The sequence below is a fragment of the Microchirus variegatus genome (genome assembly GCF_963457635.1).
Source record: "Microchirus variegatus genome assembly, chromosome: 17".
Lineage (NCBI taxonomy): Eukaryota > Metazoa > Chordata > Actinopteri > Pleuronectiformes > Soleidae > Microchirus > Microchirus variegatus.
The window spans coordinates 1,535,573-1,561,006 of record NC_139818.1 but is presented as its reverse complement, the minus strand read 5'-3'; the positions used below and the strand labels follow the sequence as shown (position 1 = coordinate 1,561,006).

Genomic DNA, 25,434 nt, shown 5'->3' with positions numbered 1-25,434 from the left:
AAACGTCCTGGTTTTGTTTGCAGCATTTCTCCGTCCTCACTCTTTTTGGTCAGCTGAGTAATGTAAGGGTTCAAAAACAGTCGTGAGATCCGCATCATTTTACAAGCTGGCCTTTGGTGTGGGAATGGCACAGATGACAGTGGAAAAAGGAACACTGGTGTGGACTTTGGCAGCACGGCGCTGCTGGTTAGGCTGTGTGTGCTGTGAGCGCGGATGCTTATATAGCTTTTTTCTCAACTAAGACGGTGTTAACAGCGTTTTCAACAGCACGGTCCCCGATGACTGCGAGCACGAAACCTTCCTGACTTTTACAGACTGAGCGCTGATATTTGAGACTGTGAGGATCATCTTTGAGACTGCAGGGCAGACATGTTATATCAGCCACTTCAAGGAAATTTAGTGTGACACGATTTCATTAACTCCTTCTTCCTCTTAAATCTACAGGATCAGCTTAAAAGAAAATAGCCAGCATCTCTGAGCCCCAGCAGCAGCAGCAGCGTGGATGTGGATGTGGATGTGGAGCAGCGGCGGCAGCGGAGCAGATTGTGGCAGCCAAGTGAGCTGGGGTTTCAGATGGATGGGAGCTTGTGTGAGGCCACGGCACAGAGCTACCTCTGTGCGTCTCACCGGACTGTGTTGCAGAATGACTCGGCTATGTTGCCGTCGTGACAAAGATAAATTACAGTCGCTAGGAAATATTTCTACAATTTTTTTCCCTGCCTCTCTCTCTCTCTGCCTCCGTGTTGCCACACTCGTTTTTTATTTTTTTTATTTTATTTTATTTTCCCGGGGAGATTGGATGTGATCCAAATGTGTGCCACACCAAAGGGAGATGGTAAGGGTGTGTGTGTGTGTGTGTGTGGGGTGGGGTCAGGTGTGGTGGGGGTTGTCTCTGAAAATATATGAGGCTCTAAGAAGCTGCTCCACAGGTCAGGTACTGTGTTTTATCACGGAAAAAAAGGTCTTAAGTTGGCAGATTTATGCACACGGACAGCAAATACTTCTCCCTCAAACCGACCACTAAAAGTCACTAAAAAGGATTCGCAGTTAATTCTGGATTCACCGCACAATAATGTGTGGAGCAGATACTACACATATGCACTGTGCTCACAGTCTATCACTGTGCACCAGAAAGAGGCTTCAATCTGATCCGAACAATCCAGTGTTTAGACAAAGAAATGCAAAGTCTGCTCTCGTCTAAATGTTTCCCTTTGTCTTATCACTCGCAATCCTCCTCGCCTCCCAGGACTCGCTGCCTGTCCAAATATTTCAGGGAGCATTGCCTCGAGTATGGTGTGAGGTGTGTTGGGTGTCTCTTTAGGTGGGCTGCAGCTGACACCGTGGTTCTGTGGTCAGCAGCAGTGCTGAGCACGGACCACCCAGCAGGCAGCTGCTGCAGCCATAATGACCAACAGGCCGGGCAGGAAACAGGAAACAGGAAGAAGAAGAAGGCAGGACGTCCTGTTCATCTAGATCAGTGTGTTTAACATGACATCACGAAGAAGCATCACGCTTTAATGAAGAATACCTCATCTGAGGCCAAACACGACGCCGCCGCCGCCGCTCTCATCTCAGCTCAAATAAACTTCCATCTACTGTGTGTGTGTGTGTGTTTTCCTGTGCATCTATTTTCTCACTTTGCCTTTTCAGCCCTCACACTGACACTGTTTTCCAGACTGCTCCATCATCGCAGACATCAAATCCTACCCTCTTCAGTGTGAGGATAAAGGAAAGGGAAAAGAAAACAAAAACAACAAAAACGCACATTTTCATTTGAATATACACCAGCAACACCCTCACAAAACTCAAGACAAAAAAAAAAAACAACAACACAAAACACAAAAGCACAAACACTCTGACACGCGCAAACAGACGGAGACAAGGCACCAACGTGAACACACACACACACACAGACACACACACCTCCCAGACACACGGCACACACTGACAGACAAACACACAAAGAAACAGCGAACACAAAGCACAGCACAGCCAGAAGTCGACTTTATGCAGAAATATTCTAAAATGTGTTTTACAATACAATTAAACATCAAAGGCTGATCTATTCCTCTGTGATCTTTAACACCCCAGTGAACACCCCCCCCCCCCCACACACACACACACACGCATCCACTTACAGAGAAAGTTGCTGAACGTCACTGCTAATTACTAGATAGAGACTTTGCATCATTATGCAGAATCCAGGCCTTATTCAAATATATGCATTCAATGCAAAGGGACTTTGCATTATTTACTTATTATTATTATTATTTATTTTAAAGTTTTAGGCGTAAATGCAGCACTTATGAGGATACAGAACAAACATGGCTGCTGAAGGCGAAGGCAGCGTTTGGGTAAACACGTCTAACGTGCACAACAGTTAGGACAATGAAAGGGAGATCTGTTTCAAAGTGAGTGAATAAACACACAGTGAAGGCTGGGCCTGGTGCTTTTCATTGGTGCTATAAAACCTATGAAAAAAAAATAAAGAAGAAAAAGAAGGAGAGAGAGTTCCTCTCATGTAGCAATAGTGAACACCTGCCTTACGCAATAAACACAAACACAACAAGCCCTTGAGTTATTATAAAACTTTAGTATTTTCATCTGCGAATAAACCGGCAAAAATAAAAGCCATTCTCACAAAATGACTAAAAAGATGCACACTGTTTGTCAGAGGGGAGAAAAAATGAATAAAAGAAGATCCTGCCTTTATTCTTTATTCACATTTGGATATTAGATATAAGTTGACAGCATTTATATGAAAGCATCAGAAGTAAATGTTATTTACTGGATGTGTGAGGATGTGTCTCCTGACAGCATGGCTTCTTAGAAATGAGGCAAATGCGGCTTCTCAACAATTGAGTCTTATATTACTTTCCTGTTTAACCCAAAGGGCATGAAGTCCAATTACAGCTCTTCAATATCTACCTCCACATCTTGCCAACCTGCAATCTGCAAATGAGTGTTTTACTGACGTTTAGCTGAGCAAACTCTGCAAAACCCTTCCAAAATATTTGAAACCATTAGAGGGAGGGGAAAAAAAATCTAAAGCATAGCAAAAGGAGGGCTATTAAATTATTTGCTTAAACATAAATGCTTCTGATGTTTCCATTAAGATAAATGTTTTCAGAGATCTGGTTTTCCATCTGAAAACGTGTCCTCTGTACGGTATGAGATGTCTGTGCTGTGACGCAGAACAGACATATACTTTACCCCTGCTTTTCTCTGCTTCTGCGTCTAAAGATGATGGTGATGGTGGCAACACACACACACACACACACACACACACATTTGTGCAAAATTTACAGACTCACTCGTCCCCTTTGGGTGGTCACGCAAAAAACCAAGGAGTCACAAAAAAAATGACAGGCAATATATTTGATATTTAGGATTTAGGATTAAGAAGCGTCTGCCTCGTGTTGAATCTGAACAAAACACACACACACACACACACACACACACACACACACACACACACACACACACACACACACACACACACACACACACACACACACACACACACTGTGTCCCCTCTCCTTCACTTAACTAAAGCTTGACTAAGCCCCTGGTGTACAGCAAAGTGCCCTGACAATCGGCTCAATGCTGTGGCCAATCACAGGGACACGTGACCTTCTAAGCCCTCTGTGTGAGGAGGGTAAGCGTGTGTGTGTGTGTGTGTGTGTGTGTGTGTGTGTGTGTTGTCACTGTTGGTTTTTGAGAATCAGCAGCAGCTGAAATCCCAAATGATTTGTCCTGAAAGACAACGAGAAATAAAAGCAGCAGCGCAGGCCAAAGTAGAGTGTGTGTGGGTGTGAGTGTGAGTGTGTGTGTGTGAGGAGCAGAAAGAGAAAGGGACAGAACAAGTGTGTGTGTGTGTGTGTGTGTGTGTGAGTGTGTGTGTGTGTTTATGCAGGGTCTCTGAGATTACACAGCTCGGCTGAGAGAGTCCTCTGTGTGTAATCGTGGGTCCACATGCGAGCGCTCACCTTCCTCTGAGCGGATTAACCTAACGCTAAATCCCAAGAGAGCAACAGGCCAGAGAGGCCACACAGAACAACTTCATTGACGAGGAGGAGCAGAGGGTCATGCGTTAAAAAGATCCTCCTTTTATTGACTAATATACTTTTATCTGGTTTTATTTCATCAGTAAACAACTTGCAGCAAAACAGCACCGTGGATTATAAAAAGTAATGGAAGAATAAACCACGTTAAATGTAAAAATAAAATAAAATAAAAAATACTTTATATCGGCTGTATTTTTTTTAACTGTAAAACGCAATTAAGCACTTAAATGACTTAATGTATGCAATTAGTCACAAATCAGCCTGATAGGCTGCAGCACACGTTATCACTTCCATATTTCACTTTTCAAAAAAAAAAAGGTCTCAGCGTTAAAGAAAAACCCAAATGTGATACTTGAAAATATTATGAGAGCTTCAACTTTAAGAAACTGCAGCATAAATGTCATTAAAAGTGAAACAGACCGCGTTTGTTTAAGTGCTAAAATTTATGTTTGCCATTTTATAACAAATTCACAATAAAAAAATGGAAGAGATTAAGTTTAATGCCCATATTTATGAGCATGAGTTACATACACACAATGTAGTCAGTGCCACAATTGGTCTAAATTAAAATGAAGAGTGCTGTAGTAAATTTTAGATTATATTACCATCTTTAATGCATCTGCACTTTTCATATCAGCGGGGCCTCAAATCAACACCGAGAGCAAAACAAGTAAATCTCATTTTCTTTTTTCTTTTTTACTTCCAAAGCTGCAAACCTGTGAAACCTGTGACAGGTTAATGATGGTGTCATTGTTAATGCTCTCACTGCAACAGGTTCACTGGAGCAACAGCCAACTTAACTGCTTCTATCAATAAATAAATCCCTGAAATGCAGTTAATTGCAGTGGAATTAAGTCTGCACTAATCTCACTCTCAAAGTCACAGAGAAGGAATTATGATGCAGCGTGAAAACACCAAACCTGCACTAAAACACAGATTCACAGCACTGTTGTCACTGAGCCTCTGGATTTAAATAAATAAATAAATAAAGCATCTTGAATCTAAACACACCTGACAGACTGTGTTCCACTTACATGGAGTTTACAAATGATTCACATTTACATCTCTAATTATTTCCTAATCCATTTATGAAAGTTGCTGGTTTGAAGTTAGTGTCATTAATAATAAGAATACTTTAAATTTTAAAGTGACTTTTCCATGGTGTGATTTTTAACTCTAAATTATGTGGAATGTTTAAACTACCCAACAAAGTATTTTACTTTTTTTATTTATTTTTTTGGTCATATAATTTGGGAAATAAAGTGGTTTAAACGCCACATTTAACTTTTAATGTGCCATGATTGCAGCACACAGGGAGGAGAGCGAGCACTTATATCATATTATATTAATAATAAGGAGGGCGACCTATTGAGCGGCGCGAGCTGTGGGACTGTGCGCGCGAGCTCCATGTGGACACGAGAGCGCCACACAAGGTCGACGCGACAGCGACAAAACACGCGCACGAGGCAGAGCTCGACTCTCCTAATTGACCATAAACAGATATTTGATGTCGGGCTGTAATTATATCCTATGACACAGCTGTCACCGGAATAAGTCGATCAGGGTCACAACAAATCAATAAGACACAGTTAGTTCGTGGAGGAGGCAGCGCGCGCGCGCGCGTCTAAAATAGACACCTTTAAGTTTCACTGGAACATTTCAAAATAAACCTCACACACTTTTCTGTTGTGGATGAATGAGTGAGTGAGTGAGTGAGTGAGTGAGTGAGTGAGTGAGTGAGTGTCCTGTGAGCGCTGTACTTACTTTTTTCTGCCGGGTTTGTTTGGTCGGTTTTTGCGCACGAAAAGCGCGTCCGCCGGGATCTGGAGGTTGAAAGACGACAACAAGCGAGCAGGTCCGCGCGCCGGCTGTGTTTTTGGAGGGGATAAGTGGTGGTGGGGGGGGGGGGTGAGGTGAAGTGAGGTGGTGGTGTTGGGGGTCCCGGCCGATTCTGACAGTGAGGAAGATCTGCAGCCGCTGCGTGCGCGTGATGCTGGTGGACTTTTCACCAAGACGCACTTAAAATCCAGGAGCGCAACTTAGCAGAGGACGACGCACGGGAGGGGGAGAAAAAAAGTAACGCACAGGAGGAGGTGGGAGTCTCTATAATGTCAGAGGAAACTACTCTCTCTCTCTCTCTCTCTCGCTCTCTCTCTCTCTCGCTCTCTCTCTCTCTCTCGCTCTCTCTCTCTCTCTCGCGCGCGCGTGGAGCCGGTGGATGGAGTGGAGCAGTGTCTTCAGCTGCTGCTACAGACTGAGGTCGTCGGTGATGTTGATGTTGAGAAGCTCTTTCTGTTCCTTCCCACAATCCTCTCGCCCGACTCTTATTTCCCTAAACCCTCTCCCCTCGATCAAGGCTGAAATAATCGATTTCCTCTCCCTCCTCTCTCTCTCTCTGTGTGTCTGCCTCTCTCTCTCTCTCTTTCTCTCGCTCTCCTTTTTTTTGACTCCTGAAAAAGGGGGCGGTCTCACATTTCCCAACTCTACTTTAATGAAAGAGGCACGGCTCCTAATACGTTATTATCGCGCCGGTCCCTAAAGAGTGGACGCACAATTAACTGCTCAGAGAGGAGCAGCGCGAGGGGAAGGAGGTGGAGAAAAGTGCGCTTCATCTGTTATGGAGCAATGGAGACGTTGTTGCGCGTGTTTGAGCCGCTGTGAGACACAAAAACAACGCTGACAAAGTTGTTTTTTTATATTCTCTGGTGTCGTGGTATTTAACAGAAGATGGGAAGTTTGCCGAAACTTAAGCAAATCTCAAACTAAGCCCAAGGGAGTGTAATGAAATCTACTTATTTCACTTGTTTTCAGAAAATAACACTGGGGGGAAAATACAGAAAAATCCTCCCTCCTTCCTATTGCCTAACACAGAGCAGGAAAAAAAAACCCATTTCCAAATGATCCTATCAAAAAGTAAAGTTAAACTAAGCCCCCACCACCACTATATGGACTGTAGAGGGTAAAGTTAATATAGAAGATGTACAGTAAGACGGTCATTTTTAAACCACTGTTTCTGAGATGTGAACAAATAGAGTTGTTGCACAATGATACAGAGCAAACCAGGAAGAAGGATAAGAAGGTTGCTGAATTAGCACAAAGTATACAGTTTACAGAGTACAACCTAGGTTCAATAAATCCCCAGATCACAAAATCCAAATATCATCATATCTGTAGCTGCTGGTCCAGTTACGACTGATTCAATATTTTCTGGATAACTACGGCCTCCAAACTTCTTGTCTCCCGCTTTGCTGCCAATTACTTTCCAGGACGGGGGTTTTATCTCCTGCGCTTGATAAGCTCTGACACAGACAGTAAGCATGGAGAGGAATTACCCGAGCCTTTATCTGTCCAATGAAGATGATTTAAAAAAAAAAAAAAACCATCCACTCTATTAGTGTGAAGACAACAATTAGAACAGCAAGTTTGCCACTTCAGATAAGACGTGCAGCACAATGTGGTACAGAGATGAGCTCCTGATAAGCCTTGTAATATCACTGCTGTATTATACTCACATTATATGTGGAGCTGTGTCAATTAAAAGATGCTTCATGGCTGTTTTCACTGATCATATATACGCTCAGACACCATCAGGTCTCACTGTGGAGTTATTAGAACCAGGCCCTCTACTACTCATATATATATATATATGATATGACCTATGCAGGGTGTACTCTGCCTTTATGTCAGCTGAGATTGGCACAGCGTCCCCTGATGGATGGATATATATAATCTAATATAATATAGCATATGATAATGTATTACCACTGAGCCACAACCAGCCACGTCATAAATGTAGAGAAATAAGAAGAAAAAGGAGGAAAAAGAGGGAAACAGCCTGTGACTCATATCAGATTTTATGTCTTTCCGATTTTCGATCCAGGGATTTTGTCCAATATCTGAAAGATACGGATAATAAATCCGTCCTCGGGAAAAGGCAACACACAAACATGTGTTTTGTTTTAAGGCTCACTGTGTGTGAACTAGTGACATCTAATGGTGAGAGTGAACATTACACTCAGCACATCAGGAAACTACGGTGGCCTTCACGTACCAAAAGCGTCTTGTTGTAGAAACATGGCAGGGGGCGGGGCAACATGGCAGCCTCTGTAAAGCAAGGCCTTTGCCCAAACTACTGGTTTAATCTATTGCTACAAAAACCAAACAATGTTTTTTATTCCAAAGCAAGAGTATATAAGCTGTTCTCCTAATAATGCCTTAACTTAATAATCCAGTAAATAGTTTGCACCACTTTGTAGTCACAGTAAAAACTTTGTTGAGAATTCATAAAATACTTACCTTCACTGTATCACCATCATCCACTTATTTTTATTTATTTTTTTACCAAAATGACTACATTTCTTTTATCTTCTTGCAAAAATGCAGCAAAACATTTCCTGGCTCAGGCTTGTGTTTCCATTGAGAGAACAGTACTGTTACTTGCTATGCTAGGCCGATATGTAGCGCAACGTCCAACATGTGCGATGACGATGAACGGCGACATCAAACGCAACACAACAGACAACAATGGAGGACATCCAGAGCATCGCCCTCTCTGCCTTGAAGACAATTTTTACATGGTGGCCAATGTGGGTACTGCAACAGAAAACCCCACAAAAGCCCAAAAGCCCGAAAAGCAATTTTCCCATTGACCGCAATAGTAAAAGAGATGCCTGTAAAAGTGTCCACAGGACACCTGGAGACATGGACACGGGCTTATATAGACATTTATATGGTAGTGACACTACTGCGCATGCTCTATGGGCCCCATAACCCGGAAATAAACGCGGAAGTCAAAAAACTTTTTTGGCATTTGCGCTGGGTGAGCAGCTTCATAGGAATGAACGGAAGCGAAGGGGCGGAGCTCTATCCAGTTCATTTAATACATCCATGAGTGGCACGGGAAGTGGGAAGTGCTGAGGGTGCTGCAGCACCACCTACTGACAAGGGGTGGAACACACATCGTGTAAAAGATTTGGTTGTTTGGTCTCGTATTTGTTTAACAATCCACCCTCCTGTGATTGTACCGAACCATTTTACTCTGCTACCCCAATGAAAGGGTGCCAAAGAATTAAACTTTTGTTGGGGCTGGTTGTTTTGGTACTTTACCGTAATGGAAACGATCAAACTGAACTGAACTGAACTGAACTGAACTGAACTGTTCCACTTGGTGGAAACCCAGCTAACATCGAGCTGAACCCTAAGTCATGGATTAGGGTTCCATGTCTTCCATTGGTGCCAATCCCAGGTGATTTAGGGTGAAAGGCGAGGTCTGATTTGATATCAATATATAATAAATATAATATGTTCATTGGGTTACAGATTCAAAAAATGTAATGCAAGCAATGTGATGTAATGAATTTAAAAATACAAACTGTCTCCAACATGTATTACATATCTTTGTGATTTGCTAACGGCCTCGTTTCAAACCACAATTTCAATTTGAGAATTATCACAGTGGTTCAGGCCTCGCAGTCAGCCAGGCATTCGGGGCAGGAGATGATGGGACATGAAATCAGTTAATAAATAAATCAAGCCGGCTAATCTGCCCGACAGGCAAACACTGCAGCCTGTAACTGAAGCTGTTGGTGTCCGATGACTCGGGATACCACCTTCACATCACCTGACCCTTTAATCTTTAATAGCGTTTCCTCTGGCCCCCAGAACCTCCATGATAATCAATAGGGTGTAGTCAGTTAGACACAGTGGGTTTTGTGAATGCAACATGGCATCACATATCAAACCTGTATCAAACATGCAGATGTGAACGTGCTCCGTTAAAGCCTCTTAGCTTTGTGCCACGGGCAAACTCTGCTAAATCTGTCGCCCGAGCGATGGAACGTACCACGTTCAAGGTTTTCGTTCGTCTGTCGTCGCTCGTGCCCTCGGTGTCGCCGCCCTGCTGTGCCGTCACTAATTCATCGAGTAGAGGTCCGTAGCGGTGTTCACAATGCTTGAGGTTGTGTTTGGTCGGCACCTGGGGGGAGAAACAAGAGCAGAGTGTGAGAGTGGAACAGTCAGAGTTTGTGCATAGTTTTACTGCGTGAAAACCCTGTTAAAGGGATAGTTTCGGAATTTTGGACATAAGACCTGTTTTCCAACTCAGCCGGTGTGATGGAGACGTCTGGAGACGTTTTCAAGAAATTTCAATCAGTTCTTCTAGTTGACGAGTTCGCTGATGCTATGGCTAGCGCAAGTCAATGATACAAGTTAGCATGGCATTAGAAACACTCATACCGACTCCACAGTGCACCCGAGGCAAATCAATTGTAACGGCAGACTATCGATGTACATATCTGTGTTGATAGAATAATATTTGAAACAAAACTAACGTTGCATCGCATGGATTTTTGAGGGACTACTTTCTCAGCACTAAACTTCCGGCAGCGGCGGACTGATTCCGCTGTAAGTATGACGCGCTGCTGCTTCTGAGACATAAATCCTTCAAATTGCAAGGTTGGTTTTATTTCAAACATTCTATCAACACAGATATGTACATCGATAGTCTGCCGTTACAATCGATTTGCCTCGGGTGCACTGTGGAGCCGGTATGAGTGTTTCTAATGCCATGCTAGCTGGAACCATTGACTTGCGCTAGCCATAGCATCAGCGAACTCGGCAACTAGAAGAACTGAATGAAATTTCGTCTCCATCACACCGGCCGTGTTGGAAAATAGGTCTTATGTCCAAAATTCCGAACTATCACTTTAATGTCTGTGTGTGTGTGTGTGTGTGTGTGTGTGTGAGCGATGTCCATATGAAACAGAGGAATAACTGGGGGGAGGTGGATTGAACATATTTTAATGGTGAAAAAAAATCATTAAACGCTGCAAACACTGGCTCATGCATATTCATAAAGCACCGTCTGAGTCGTCTACAGGGATATAGTTAGTATAGAGGCTCGGCCTCGCTGTATGCACATACATTAAATGCAAAGCAGGAAAAGACCTGATGTAGAGTAGATTTTTGCTCCTGTAATCTGTGTGTGTTCATGTAAACACAGTAGAAGAAGCTGGATTATTATTATTATTACTACATTTGTATCCACTTATTCCGTCCTGGTTAATTTAGAGGTAAACAATGAGTGTGTGCAAAAACACTGATGAGTGTGTCACAGGTTAGATATCGCAGGTTGCGGCACTGGGTGTTATCTTTAGCCAAAGCTTTTTCACCTTAATTAGAACAAACTAGATTATTAGTTTCTTGCCAAGTAAAACTTTCCCAGCCTCACTCATTAGCCTTTGTCCCTCCCTCCTACTGTAACGAGACGTCTCCATCGCGTGTTTTTTGGGTATGACTATGTGTTCAAGTGTGGGTTGACAGTGTCATCTAAACCTGGTGGAGAAAAAAAATCAACAGTTTGCCAAAACAATTATGTAATTTCAAATATGTCACAGTTTATATATATACACACACACACACACGCGCACACACACTTTAGGCTTTTGGGTAAATGTAATTTAGTGAGGTTTGGCATCAGCCGTGCTAAAGAAGAGAAGAGGGAAACAGCGACTGGATGTTAAGTCAAACACATAAGTGCGGTTTGCTGATATTGATCTTGCTTGGATTGTTTCTTAAGCCTCTCCTGGCAGTCACTTCACAGCATGTGTCAAACACTTGCATGCAGAACAGCTCGCCTGAAAATGTGTGCTGTTTTCTTTTTTCCTTGCCTGGTTTTTTTTTTTTTTTTTTTCTCTTTTTTTTTTGTGGGAGACAGAAAAGAATGTCTCTCACAAGCAAAAGATAAAAACAAACACATTTCCAGGGCAAACAGGAACAGCCCGGGCTGCGCGCAATCTGTTGTCGATCACGCTCACGTGAAAACACAATCTGCCAGTCAAAGTAGATGATGTTGTCAAGCGCCGGTGCCTTCGCCGCTCCGGAGAATTAGCGAGCTATTACAGAAGCACCGCGAGACACGCGGGCGCGTTTGTTCTGCGGCGGATACGTCTGAGGACGCTTCCAGGTTCACTTTGTTTAGCATTTTACTTCTTTCAGTCATTCTTCCTGCGTCCGCTCCCCAATGAGAGACATTTGTGTTTCTGACATTAGATTTGATGCTACATGATTTGACGACCAAACGCTTCACAGAGGGCACATGAAGACCTGCAGGCCAATTTAACTCCCAGGCTCAGCTGGGGATCTATAGATCTTCCTCGTGCACATGTGCACGTGTGCGTAGGTGTTGCTGTGTCTGTCTGTCTGTCTGCCTGTTAGATCAATACGGCTGTTTGAAGGCAGTCCCAGTGCCAGTATTTCCACATCGGAGTCACAATAGATCATGCTGAATTTTCACGACTGAAGACATTGTTTTCACTCTGAAAATGTTGTAATTTACTGAGATGGAAGAACTAATGGAATATTATTTGAGCGTTAAATGTCATCAGCAATTTTAGAAGGCTATCATCCTTTTAATTAACCATATTAAAAGGTCATTTAAGCATCATAATTACTGCGAGTAATAACATAAATCATTTTACTGAATCTACTCTTTTGTTTTTTTTAAATGAACACATTTATCGCCATGTTTTGGTAACAGATAGCGTTCATATTGTTGCAGGAGATGAGATGATAATCCAGAACACCTGGGTTCTGTTCTCAGGTAGAACATAATATAAGAATAATCTCACACTCTGAAACAGAGATGAGATGCTTCCGTATCTCCCCGCCCGCCGCTGTGTGCTTGGTTCTTTATGTAAGTGTGAGACGATTTGGAGCTCCTTATTAACCAGGTTTATAATGATACTCACAGGGCAATATCATTAATAATTACAGTCACATGAATTGTACCAGCGCACAATATAATTATAGGAGCAAATGTGAGAAAATCAGTTAATTAACTGAAATCATATATCCTCTTATTACAATATAGAGATATATGTGAAGACGTTCATGATTCGGGGGAAGTATTTGTTTGTACATTCAAATGAGTTTTTGTAATAAAAGGTAAAAAGACCCGTCGCAAGCTGACAGACATTATTACCTTGAAATGAATGTGAATTAATCCCATATTCTCTGCCACTATCACAAAAAAACTATAACATACAGAAATTGCCATCAACTATCAAGGCGTGTAACTTAAATCACTCTACATATCTGCAGCAATATCTAATAACCATAAAGCCATGTACCGCAGCTCAGTTTGCTATTTTTCCTCTTGATAAATGAGAGAAAAAAAAAAAGTTCTGTCTACTTAACATTAACAGACACGTTCCTCCACAATGCTATGACTAATCTCTCAGTGAAATCACACAGAGTGTTAATTTCCATACCACAGTTTTTCTGTGTGGTTTGGCAATTAACAGCGTCTGGCTGGCATGAAATTCACTGTAGCATTTCACGCACGTCCTCGTCACGGGGTTCAGAGTTTTTCGGAACAGCAAACCAAATCAAAAGCTGCGTGCGACGATAACAAAGCGGTTCTGAAGCTGTATAACGGCCACGTGACGACCCCTCGCCGAGCGGTGTCAAACGGCAGACAGCGCCGGTGATTTGCATGTGTCATGTTTAACCAACAGTATTCTGTCTGTACACCTTTTATGCATTATGGATGAGGCACAAGCTGAACAACAAGCTCTGCCTTTGTTCTGCCTGATGCTCCAGTTACATCATAGGAAAAGCCCCGTGGTCCTGTGACTGCACAGACTGCCTGAGACACGGCGCAGATGGGGTGAACTGATCGGACCTGTTGCTCCTACACTTTTGTTATGTGCACATGAAGATGCAAACACGAGAGGGAGAGAGACGACATGCCCGCAGACAAGACTTGAGGCCACATTATACTTATCCGACTGCGTAACTACGGAGACCCCTCCAGCCTTCATAGTTCTCCGTCGTAGTGACGGATACGCGCTGCAATTTCCCGCCCGATCATTAGGGGTCGCCACGCAAAGTTGTTGTGCTTCTGGCTACGGTGAGCAATGGCGTCCGAGAGAGAAAGACTGTTGTTGTTGCAGCGGAATAACATTGAAACGGTGGCTGTTTCTCACTTTTCTGTGTCATGGAACGCAGTTTTAAGATAATTTGAGGTGAGAAATTGGCCATTTAGAGTCTCTGGTCTGGCTCTCCGTCGACGCAGAGGGCTTTGCGTAATCTACGTAGAGCACGTAACGCAGGAGTATAAATTGGGCTTTAAAGTCGCGGTGCGTAACTTTTAGTGCTGGGCGTGGTTCCATGAAGACTGACCGTAAAAAGACGCGTGTGGCGTCACGTTTACGTTAAAATGAGTCTCCAAAGTAACTTTATACTAAAACAGAGGCACACATACACAGTACACATACGCTGGTTATTTGTAGCGCTGCTCTTTTCGTTTAATAAACAGACTGCTCCAGTTCCACTGTAGGCTAACGCTAACCGGCGCTAAAAGGAGCTAATGCAGCTAACGGAGCTAACGGAGCTAACTGGTAAACGGTGCCTGGACTCCATGGTGTCACGCGCGTCTTTTTCCGGTCAGTCGTCATGGAAACGCATAGTGCGTTAACCTAGTGCCGAGCACTAGTAACTTTCGATGGTCTTTGTTTTCATGAACAGAAACTACGGAAACGGTTTGATTAGGTAAGACATATTCAACATTAACTATAGGTGCTTACTACCATATAAATGTAGCATACTAGCTCTTTATCTGTAATCATTATTACGACATGAATTAAGGTTTTTCCTACATAACGTTTTAATACGTGCGTAATATTTACTAATAAAGAGCTAATATGCTACTTATATGCATGTTAGTAAGCACCGATGGTGAAAATGTCTTCTACCCAAACTGCTTCTGAACATCTGCTCTGTTTGTAGCCTCCTAGCACGATGTCGCTAAATAAATCACTTCCTGTGTGCAGTGCGGGAATGTCGCCAGGTGACATTCGTACGATCTAAACACGCTGTGAACTAGTTTGAATCTAACAGATTTTTGTTTATTTTCCAAAGTTACACGCGACATATTTAATGAAATTATACGAGAGACTGCAACTCTGTGCTCTGCATGGATCAAGTGTAATTCAAAGAACAGGGAATGTCACCACTAATTTATTACTGTGCACTGTTGCATGGTAACTAATGACTTCCATAAGACCAACATTCATCCCCCCCCCCCCCCCCCCCCCCGCCTGCCCCACCCCTCCAAAAAAACCCACCACATTTGTATATTCAGAAGGAAAAGCAGCTGTTGACGACATGATTTGATTATTCAGACTTGATATCTGCAGAGTAATTAACTTGATGAAACTGTCAAGACTGCTTAATGATTTTACTATCAAAACATTTTAATGCTATCAGTGTGTTGGATCGCTGTGTACGTACATGGCAGATGCAATAAGCAGGACACCTGCTACATGTAAAAAAGCACATTGTGTAATTAAATGTGCTGCCTGCAGGGGAGCTCTGCCTCCCTCTTGGCACAGAATGAACCTTTTATTGCAGTGGATGTATCTGCCATACCAAATTTAACCAGTGTGTTTTAACTGAATATTATTAGTTTGTTATATAGAGAGGAATCACCTGACCATTTTAGACCAATTTAGAGAGAAAATAAGTTCTCATAAACACTAACACACACACACAAACTGTTTAACTGTCTTTATTTTGACTTAGTTTTTATTATAAGACCTGATGGTGTTCTCTCTCTCTCTGTGTGTGTGTGTGTGTGTGTGTGTGTGTGTGTGTGTGTGTGTGTTTCTTCAGGTGAGGAAACACAAACAAAACTAACTTCTCCTCATTTTTAATGAATTGGAAAAATAATTCCGTTGGAGTTGTTTTAGTGTCCTCGCTGCCCCCTCACTAATTGTGTCTATAAAGGGGAGATGCCACTGTTTTAAGGGGTTATTTCGGTCTCCGTTCACCAGGTGCCCCCTGGTGTTTCATGAAGTGGTGCAAAGGCTGTGTCTGAAACACCATTAGTGTTTTAAAACAGTTAGGGTTATTTTGGTCTCCGTTCACCAGGTGCCCCCTGGTGTTTCATGAAGTGGTGCAAAGGCTGTGTCTGAAACACCATTAGTGTTTTAAAACAGTTCCACCTGCAGCTGAGCGACCGTGTCCAACATCCCAAAATATAAACGAGTGAACATTTTCTACTAAAAAGTGACTTTAAAAGTTGAAATAACCCAGTGACATGATAAGGGAATCTTGTGACTTACTGTGTATCATGTGACTTTGTTATTTGAGACTGGTGTTTTCGTCAACAGTGGTTTATTTTTATTTTTGCAAGTTCAAACCATGGTCTTTTAGCATAGTCATAGTGATAATGTTTGAGAAATAAGTACATCTTCCCTTATTTTACCCAAGTATTCAATAAGAATATTTTATTACTTCTAGCTAAAAGTCTCATTGATCTCATTGATTTCAGATCAGGTATTAGATAACACAAAGGATACGATCAACAACACAGCACTGTCTGATTCTTTGAACCTTTTTGAACAATATTGTGCAGTTCGTCTGCGAAGGGCCTATCCCTCAGTTTACAGCACTAAAGTTTCCATTTCCCATCGTAAACATTACGCAGCAGAAGTCCCTTCAGCTGCTGTTGACCTTAGCCAATTCCCCTGACAATTAAAGATCACTCAGCAGGGCCGTGCAACTTCTCCCACACTCTCAACAAGCAGCTGATGGCGTCTGACTGTGAAGAAAAGCAAGTGGAGCGGAATATTATAATGTGTCTAAAGGAGGATTCCCCAGCATCTCCAGGCCTATAGCAACCATCGGTGCAGGCCCACGCTGCAGCTCATCAGCAGCAGCAGCAGCAGCAGCAGCAGCAGCGGCGTCTAAAGCTCTTTGTGCCTCCAGGATCACCCCGGACTCATTCGTATTCAGACATGATCAGAGGGGAGGCAGGCAACTGAGATTAGCTGCAGATCAAAAGCGCTGCCTCGCGCCAGCACTCATGTTTTGTAGATTTAGGCAGCGCCGCGCACACAGGCATTGTACAGTGGCGGCGGAGCGTCATACTGTTTTCTGGCCTCGACTGTGCTCAGTGGGGGGAGATGGAAAGAGAGTTTTTCAGACAGGAGGCCAGACTGGTGCTGGAAATCCTCCAAAATTATATAATAAAGACAATAGAAGAGAATAGAAAAGGGAAAAAAATAAGAGCAAAAATGGTTATTGTGTGTCTACTGTATAAGCAATTACTGTGAAACAAAGATACTTTGGCTCTCGGTGCCATTGCAGCGGAAACTGCTTCCATCTGTGTAATGTGTTTTAAAAATGAAATGCTCGTTCTATAGAAACACGGGCTACCTTAACTATATAACTCAAGAGCATGGATCAGTTGTGCCCGCTATAACCATGGAAACTGACTGCTACCATAACTATTGCAATACCTTCTGTTAGAATATATCACAGGAAGGAAATTAACAACAAATGACTCCTGTGCTGCATTTCAGGCGTCTAATTATGTATGCAAAAAAACACAAATTCATTTTAGAAAAAAAAATGTAATCCTGTATACCGTATACATATCGATGAAAAAAATTATATTCACTACACGTGATCCATGAAAGAACAGCAACAATGGACGTAACAGCACAGTGTGGTGGTGAAACGACAGGATGAGGTGAGTTTCAAAGGCACAAGAGCGCCGGCCGCCCCAAAGAGAAGAAAAACAATGTGTTTCCTCGACTGCACTCACCATCAAAGTTATGGAATTCAGGGGCAGAGAGCTCATAAGTGAGGAGCGAGCACTTCCTGTAAACTGGGTCAAAGTTTCCCAGGTTGTGCCTCTTTGGGTTAACAGCAAGAGGACAGAGGACAGAGGACAGAGGACAGAGGACAGAGGACAGAGGACAGAGGACAGCAGCGTTCCCGGCGGTACGACGTACTGTCGAGAGAGCACACACACACACACACACACACACGGCGTCCTCTTGTGTGTGCTCACATTATATAATATAGCAGAGTTGGAGGAGCACGTCGTACAGTCAATATCTGGGTTGCAAAAATCAAATCAAAAGGAAAATAAACCCAAAAATATGAGCATATCAAGTGCAGGAAAAACAATATTTCCTCTTATTTCGTCCAAAGGCTACAGTTGAATTAAATTTGGTCGGAAAATAACCAAGCGGGTCATTCACCACTCATTAAACACGAACAAAGACTTTGGTTTAGATTGAAATTCCACTCGGTTGTTTTGGGATAATGGCCCGATACAGTAGAGGTGATTTTTTTAAGTATATATTTTCTATGAACTATTCTTTCTTTGTGTAAAAAAGACAAAAGTTTCTGGTTCTGTTTCCTAAACTTCTGCCCAGTGTGTCTTAAACACTCAACGGCACATTTCACTGAAGTGTGTATTTGCCATGAAGGTAGCTACCTTGAGGGAATGAGTCATTTCTAAAGCAAACAGCATGTTAAGGCCACGCTCTTTTCTCTCGCTGATAATTCCAGATTGTGCACTGAGCGTTCTGAGCAATTACCCTTGAAAGTACCAGTAACCTAAACTGACTGTGAAGAATTAGACACAGAGAACAACACAATATAAAGTTCCACTGTAGTGACTCAAACCATTTGTCTTGCCTCAGAGAAATAAAATGTAGACGTTAAAAACTCAGTTAGGATCCTCAATCAGCCTTTTTTTCCCCGAATGCACCACAGAGGTGATCTGCAACAGCTGGGACGCGAGTCCTCCTTCAGCAGAGTCACAGCCTCTCCCGTGTCTTTTTACTTTGTCAGGAGCTGGAAAAACTCAAACTAAACACCAATTAAGTGCGTCTTTTAGCCCTCGTGCTATCGTTAGAGTTTGTTTCTGTGTTTGGCGACATGACAAAGGCATCATTCACCGAATCCAGCGAGGCTATAATGAAACAATTAGTCGACTGCACTTGAAAATGTATTTGAGCGGAGTTCAAACTGAGCAGCTCAGATATCAAAATCATGCCTTAATCTGTTAAACATGTCATGACCCACTGTGCCGAGCAGGTTTTTAAAAATCCTGACAGAGGCAGCTTTTCCACACATTCAGAGTGGGTTTATAGAGGGGGGGGATAAGTGAAAAAGTGAAAACTCACCCGTGCCGTTTCTTTCTGCTTCCCCAGGAAGCTTCACCCTGCAGCACCAGCTGAGGCCCAGTTCAGTCAAACACTTCTAAAAAATTTACCAAAAAAAAAAAAAAGTACGGTTTACAGTTTACAAAATAAAAAAAGAAACAAGGAAACAAAAAATACCAACAAAAGGCCTAAAATAAATGTCCTGCATGTGATAAAGCCAGACCAGCTGGCTTTGAATAGAAACCCCCGATTTGGGTTGTGTGTTTTCCCCCGATCTCTGTTCTGATCTGAAACCAGGTCTGGTTCTTTCCAATACCCCCCCCCCCCCCCCCCCCACACACACACACACACACCCACAGACACCCCCATCCCAGCTGAATCCACCTGTCCCCATCACTCCTGGGTAAATTTAGCCTAGTGAGGGATCAGTGACACACACACACACACACACACACACACACACACACACACACACGCACACCAGACATTTGTCAGCACTAGCATATATGCCCTGGATTATTGCCCCCCCAAGAATGCTGCCATCTTCACTGTGGCAAAAAAAGACTCCCCCCTCCTCCCCCTCCTCCTCCTCCTCCTCCTCCTCCTCCACACATCCACAGACGACGAACATTCCTCTCATTAGCCGTGTTCCTTCAGAAGCAGAGCTTCCACAGGTGGAGCTATAATAAATATCCACACGTTACGTGAACTTTAAGCGTGTTTCTTTAACCTTCACGTCGGCAATTAAAAGGAAAACAGCACACTGTCACTGAATCCCGTAGACTTTTATTATCGACAATCCCGGATTAGATCCCATTTAAAGATTATCAATCCTCTAATTTGTTGACACAGGTGATGATAGATGCCAAAGCCACGTTAAATAAACTCTGTTTCATATCCAGCGTCAGCACAATATAAGTGAATCATACAGTAAATGATCCACTGGAGGAGATTAACTCGCATTGATAACATCTCGTCAAATGTCAAAATACCAGGTGCAGCAGTGGGATACACCTATAATTTGGTAATTTTGAGCTCATTTGACTAATCTGTGACTGAGATCCTGTTTGAAAGAGCCTTAATGTTCAGGAAATGTCTTTAAGAAACTGATAAAAATCATGCGGCTCCATCCAGGAGGAGAATTTTATAAAGCATTTCTCTCTTTGAATCATTGGTTCTCAAAGTGCGGCCCGGGGGCCAATGGTGGCCTGCAGAAACATTTCTGGCGGCCCCGCAATGAATAACAGTTGATCGTTTTAATCCAGGAGCTACTAAGCTTGTTAAATGTTTATTGGACATTACTGGATACAGACCAATAAGTGTAAACAAAAATACTGGGTATTTACCTGCTTTCTATATGGTGAATTTTAGTGTATTATTGGGTTATAAGCTGGTAATAAGCAGGTAGCTACAGCCCCCAATTACTAGCTATTTACCCAGTAAATATATGGTAACAGAAATGTGTTACTTGGTATTAACCTGTAATTAGAAGGTAAGAACAATGGCCAAAATACTGGGTAATTACCCAGTAAATTATAAAGCGCTATTATATAAATGCTTAAATTACATTACATTAACGCTTATATTACTTAACGCTAAACTGTAGAACTGCAATCTGGTCATTAAAATTATTACAAATGGGATTTATTTCTGTTTTTTTCCTTTGGCGGCCCTCAGTCCAATGTTGGGTTCCTACATTTTCCCTCAGGTATGAAAACCTTGAGAACTCCTGCTTTAAATGAAACATTTAGTCGAACCTAAGTATCAACAAACCCAGATTATAATATCCTCAGTGACTGAGGTTTGTGGATTTTACATTTTACAAGTGAGTGATTCACTTAAATGAGTGTTTTCTGTTTACCCGCTTCCATCAGCCTGTTTGCTAATGCCCAGATTGACAATTTAAAAGAAAAAATTAGTAAAGGATGGACTGATACTTCCCAGAATACATCCAAAAAAGAGAGAGAAATCCACCTTTACAGGAGATTAAAGCAGTGCTGATCCCCTGATGATAGGTGTTCACACTCTTCTGATGCTGAAACATATTTTGCATTGATCTCACTGTATTGTTTACATGTTTCTGGGCACTGGAACTTAACTAATCGCTTTATTTTTGGAAAACTTCTGTCACCACGAGCACCTGCAGCATCAGCGTCTGTCTGTTGTTGCTGCTGCGATGACCTCATTGACAGGAAAAGCAGCCGAGGGGAGAAAATAATGTCGGTATGGACGAGTTAATGGAAGATGGTGGACGTTCATTCAATTATGACGAGGGAGAGACGAGGGAGCTTTGATCAGAGTTACATTAACGCAGTGATATAATCTGTGTTGACGCCAAAAGAACGCAGAGTTATTTCTTTTAAAACAAATCCAAATTGTGCTAAATGGGGATGCTAATTGTTCTGAGTGCTTCTACCTTGGAAGTGAAGGGACGGAGGATTATTCTGACTTGCACTTTACTGCTATACTTGCACAATTTTATGCTACCAACCTTTTTTTATTATTATTTTTGGGTCCATACAAACAGTAGTAATACCAATCTTATACTACACAATACACGTACTTCAAAGTTAGTCAACTGACAATGTACAATTGAAGTTCACGGTAAAGTATCACAGACACAATAAGCAGTGTACAATTGTGCAAGGACCCATTAGGCCTTCACCCATCCAATAATATACACAAATAAACATGTTTTTGTAAATATAGTAACATAAGAACAAGAACCTAACAAACAACAACAACAACAACAAAAATGTAAAGAATAACAACAAAGACACAGAAATCCACTTTTAGACAAATGATGGCGTATTGGTGTAATAAAGATTATCCATCTCTCCCATTGTTTCAAAAACTTCCCTGTTGTAGCCTCAAAGCAAAGGTAATCCTTCTTAAAATCTTAAAAATACCTTAGACTATGTCAAACCATTCCTCTACTGTAGGTTTTCCTGGTTTTAACCACCTTCTCGTGATAGCTTTCATGCTAGCAGCACTTAGGGTCCGGAATAAATATTTGACATTAGAAGAAACATTGTCTGATGTTATCTACCAACCTTTTGATTTTAGTTTTTTATTGATATTTTCATCGCTTATTTTAATCAAATAAAAATGCACGGTTACGGTCAACAACGACAAACAGCAGCCTGTGGTAAACTGTCGACCTCAAAGTCAAGGACTTTTTGACTCTATGTGTTTATGTGTGTGTTTAATAGTCTGTACATAAGAAATGTCACCTTCTAATTTTCCCCTTTTCCAAAGCGGAAAAGTTCCATCCAAATTTTTTATAGTGCAGTCTCCACGGTGAGTTCACGCACGTGCACTGTAAGAGCTCTCATTAGTGCACATGAGTGCTGCACTGTTCATTAGCATGTGTGTTAGCATCTGTGTCGCTGTGGGTGCATCTGTGTGCCCGCGCTGTGCCGCGGCTCACTGCACCGTGGGCTACGCCACTGGTGAAATACAAAGGCTTCTCTCAGCTCAGAGGTGACAGGCGCTCGACAGGAAACGTGCCGCGGCGTCTCCAGTCCCCCCAACAACCCCCCCCCCCCAAAAAAAAACTTCTTCCCTCACTTTGTTTTATTTTCTGTTGCTTTATCATTAAATCATCAACAGAAAATTAAAGTAATTACTGTAATGAACCCACTGACAGGTTTATGGGACTCTGGGTGGATTTACGAGTGCTTTTATAACAACTCTACAGTCGTCTGGGGGGCGCGGGGCAGCTACAGGAACCACTTGTAAGAATACTGGGGCTGTGTATTGGCGAGAATGTGCGGATACGGCACGTATCGACAATGCGGCAATATGAAGAAACACGTATTAAAAATAGCGACGTATACGCACATTAAGAATATACAGTTCAAATGGCAGAAAACTCGCTGCCAAATAGTTTTTGGATAAAAAACTCACTGTCAAAAATGTTTCCACATGGACACTGAGCTTTGAAGAATTGATACAGTATCATGTTCTATTTCAGAGTATTGATATGTTCTTGATATTTGTGAGACTTTATTTGTCTCTAAATGATAAGAAGACTCGGGTCAGAACGAGCTCTTTGGTGAATATTTTGCGGTGCGTGAGCCGACTTCAGCTCCCTCTGCTCAACACAAGGTCGCTCTGTGTGTGTTCGGCCTCGGAGAATGAGGGGAGGCCGCCGCGCACAATCACCACTAAGCACATACCTTACTGCCCCCACAGCTGCCCCCCCCCCACCCTCCACCCCCGGCAGTCCAGACACAAACCCCCGGGGCTGCGTGTTTATCGAGCGTCTCAGGGTAAGGCTGCTGATTTAGGACCGCGGCTTCACGTCGCCGTTAACCGCCGTTTTCATCACGACTCACTTTCGGTTAAAAGGATTTGATGAATTCTAAATCAGCGCTGTGATGAAGACCAGGACCTGGGCCTTAACCCAACCAGGACCTGGGTAGATTAACAAGGTTTGACCGGACACCGCGCTCTGTCCTGATGAGGTCTGTTGGTTTTGTGCGAGGATTTGATAAAACACAGCAGGACGAGGGGTTTGTAAAAAGAGAAAAAGAGAAAAGATTGAGAGAGACAAGGACACTGAGAGATGGAGGGAGCGAGAGAGTGAGAGAGTGAGAGAGCGAGCACACACCTCAATCCAAAAACAATATTTAGACTGAAACCTTACCCTCTCCATCTGGCTCTTTTGAAGGGTGGATTATGACTGGTGCCACGGCTAAGTCTTTACACCACACTGTTTCTTCTGTAAGCTCAGGCTGACATTTTTCCTACAGGACAGTTGTACAGGAAGTAAAATGTAAGTTCTGTGACTGGTATCAAGTGTTCAGAAATATCACACACACACACACACACACACGCGCACACACACATACTGTACATACTTTTTTATTAAATGATTATAAAACAAACATGAAATAATGGAGTAAATCTCACATCTTTTTTTATCACTTCATCCTCCCGTCTGCTCGCTCTCTCCAGCGCTGGGGAAAACACAGACAGCGTTTCCAGGTGACCATGGTAACAAAGTGAAGCACTTACCCCTGCACTCACTGCTCTGTGCTCACCTTAACTTCCACATAAATCTCTTTCATGTTTCTTTTCCGTCCGTCTCCAGGGGGCTGGGCCACAAATTGGGATGAAGTGCTCCTTCCTCGCAAGTATCGACCATGTGCCGCATATTTGTGGAAATATAAAGTGAAAATAATTAAACGTGCGCCGCCGTCAGGAATCAGAGGAGGACTGTGAGGATTATGTCTTTGACCTCAGGCTCCAGTTAAACTGACAATTGAAACATCAAAGATGCTGATTCACCAAATCTTCACAGGGAGAAAAGAGCTTAACTCACAATGACATAAACGAGCATTGGTTCATGTTAATATTGGACACAATCGCTCAGTTTAAATATTAATGCTTTAACGCCGACTCCTCACTGTTGTGGACAAACACACACACAGATGTTTTTGGAGCTGAGGTCGTGATGAACTTGTGAAGCCATTTCAACCCAACTTAACGACACACTGCGCCATATTCAATAACGCCGTATTAACTCCATTTATGATTCCCCACTTCCTTTGAAAGCACGCCAAGCAAGAAATTGCCTATTAGTGTATGTTTTTTTTTTTCAAAGTAAAGCTATAAATAGCATGAACGCACCGCGGGGAGTTCATATATACATCACTTGATGAATCAGAGAATAATAAACCAGATATGTTGTCGTCAGCACTGACTTTAACTCTGAATTAAACTAATCAGAATAATCAGCCGCCGGTTTTGAATATTTATCTCAGTAAAATATATTTCTTTTTAAAAACTGATACGGAGACAATTAAGCCTATCTTTACATATGCTGGCACAATAATAAACCTCTTGTCTGTCAACAGTGACGAGCGCTTTTATTTGTGTTTAAAGTCTGCAGCTCATTCAAACAACAACACAATGTGAAATAAAAACAGTCATTTCAATATTTGACTTGCTTGTCAACGTATTTGACAAATGAAAGAGAAGTTTTCTTTTCGGTTGTAAAACGAAGCGGAAAACGATTGCATTTGTGTTTGTTTTGAGCGCAGCGCAACGATACGAGGCTAAAGAAGCCGCTGAGGTTGTGACGAACGAGCGCAAAAAACACTTGCTCACGTCTGTAACGTATGACACGAGAACGCAGGCGAGTGCAGATGAGTGCAGACAGAAGCCTGAGGGAGCTCAGTACTGCGGTGCCCAGGGAAAACAGAGTCTCAGGCCACAGGTTTAGGGTGTTGTCTGGCTCTGGCTCTTCTGTCAGCTGCATTTAACGTGACAGAACACAACTCTGAGGGGGGAAAAAGTGATTATGTCAGTTGTTTCACTGTATGCGAGTGAGTGCCACGCATGCAACAGACTGGAATACATGTCGCACCACAAATAACACACAAAGACAATTT

General features: G+C 42.5%; 1 protein-coding gene across 10 annotated transcripts in view; it reads right to left on the bottom strand.

Annotated features, from left to right (window-relative positions):
- mef2cb (myocyte enhancer factor 2cb) overlaps positions 1–19,301 on the bottom strand; it is a 79,139-nt gene extending 59,838 nt beyond the window's left edge. For 5 of the 10 annotated variants that reach the window (XM_083903933.1, XM_083903932.1, XM_083903938.1 and 2 more), the window contains exons 1-2: positions 19,055–19,301; positions 9,910–10,041 (exon numbers count right to left, since the gene is read on the bottom strand). The gene's annotated coding sequence lies outside the window, so the exon portion shown is untranslated. Of the gene's footprint in view, positions 1–5,831; positions 5,952–9,909; positions 10,042–11,295; positions 11,618–17,000; positions 17,084–19,054 lie in introns of those variants that run through there. The other 5 variants (XM_083903936.1, XM_083903941.1, XM_083903934.1 and 2 more) reach the window with 4 other exon arrangements.
- Between the last annotated feature and the right edge of the window lie 6,133 nt (positions 19,302–25,434).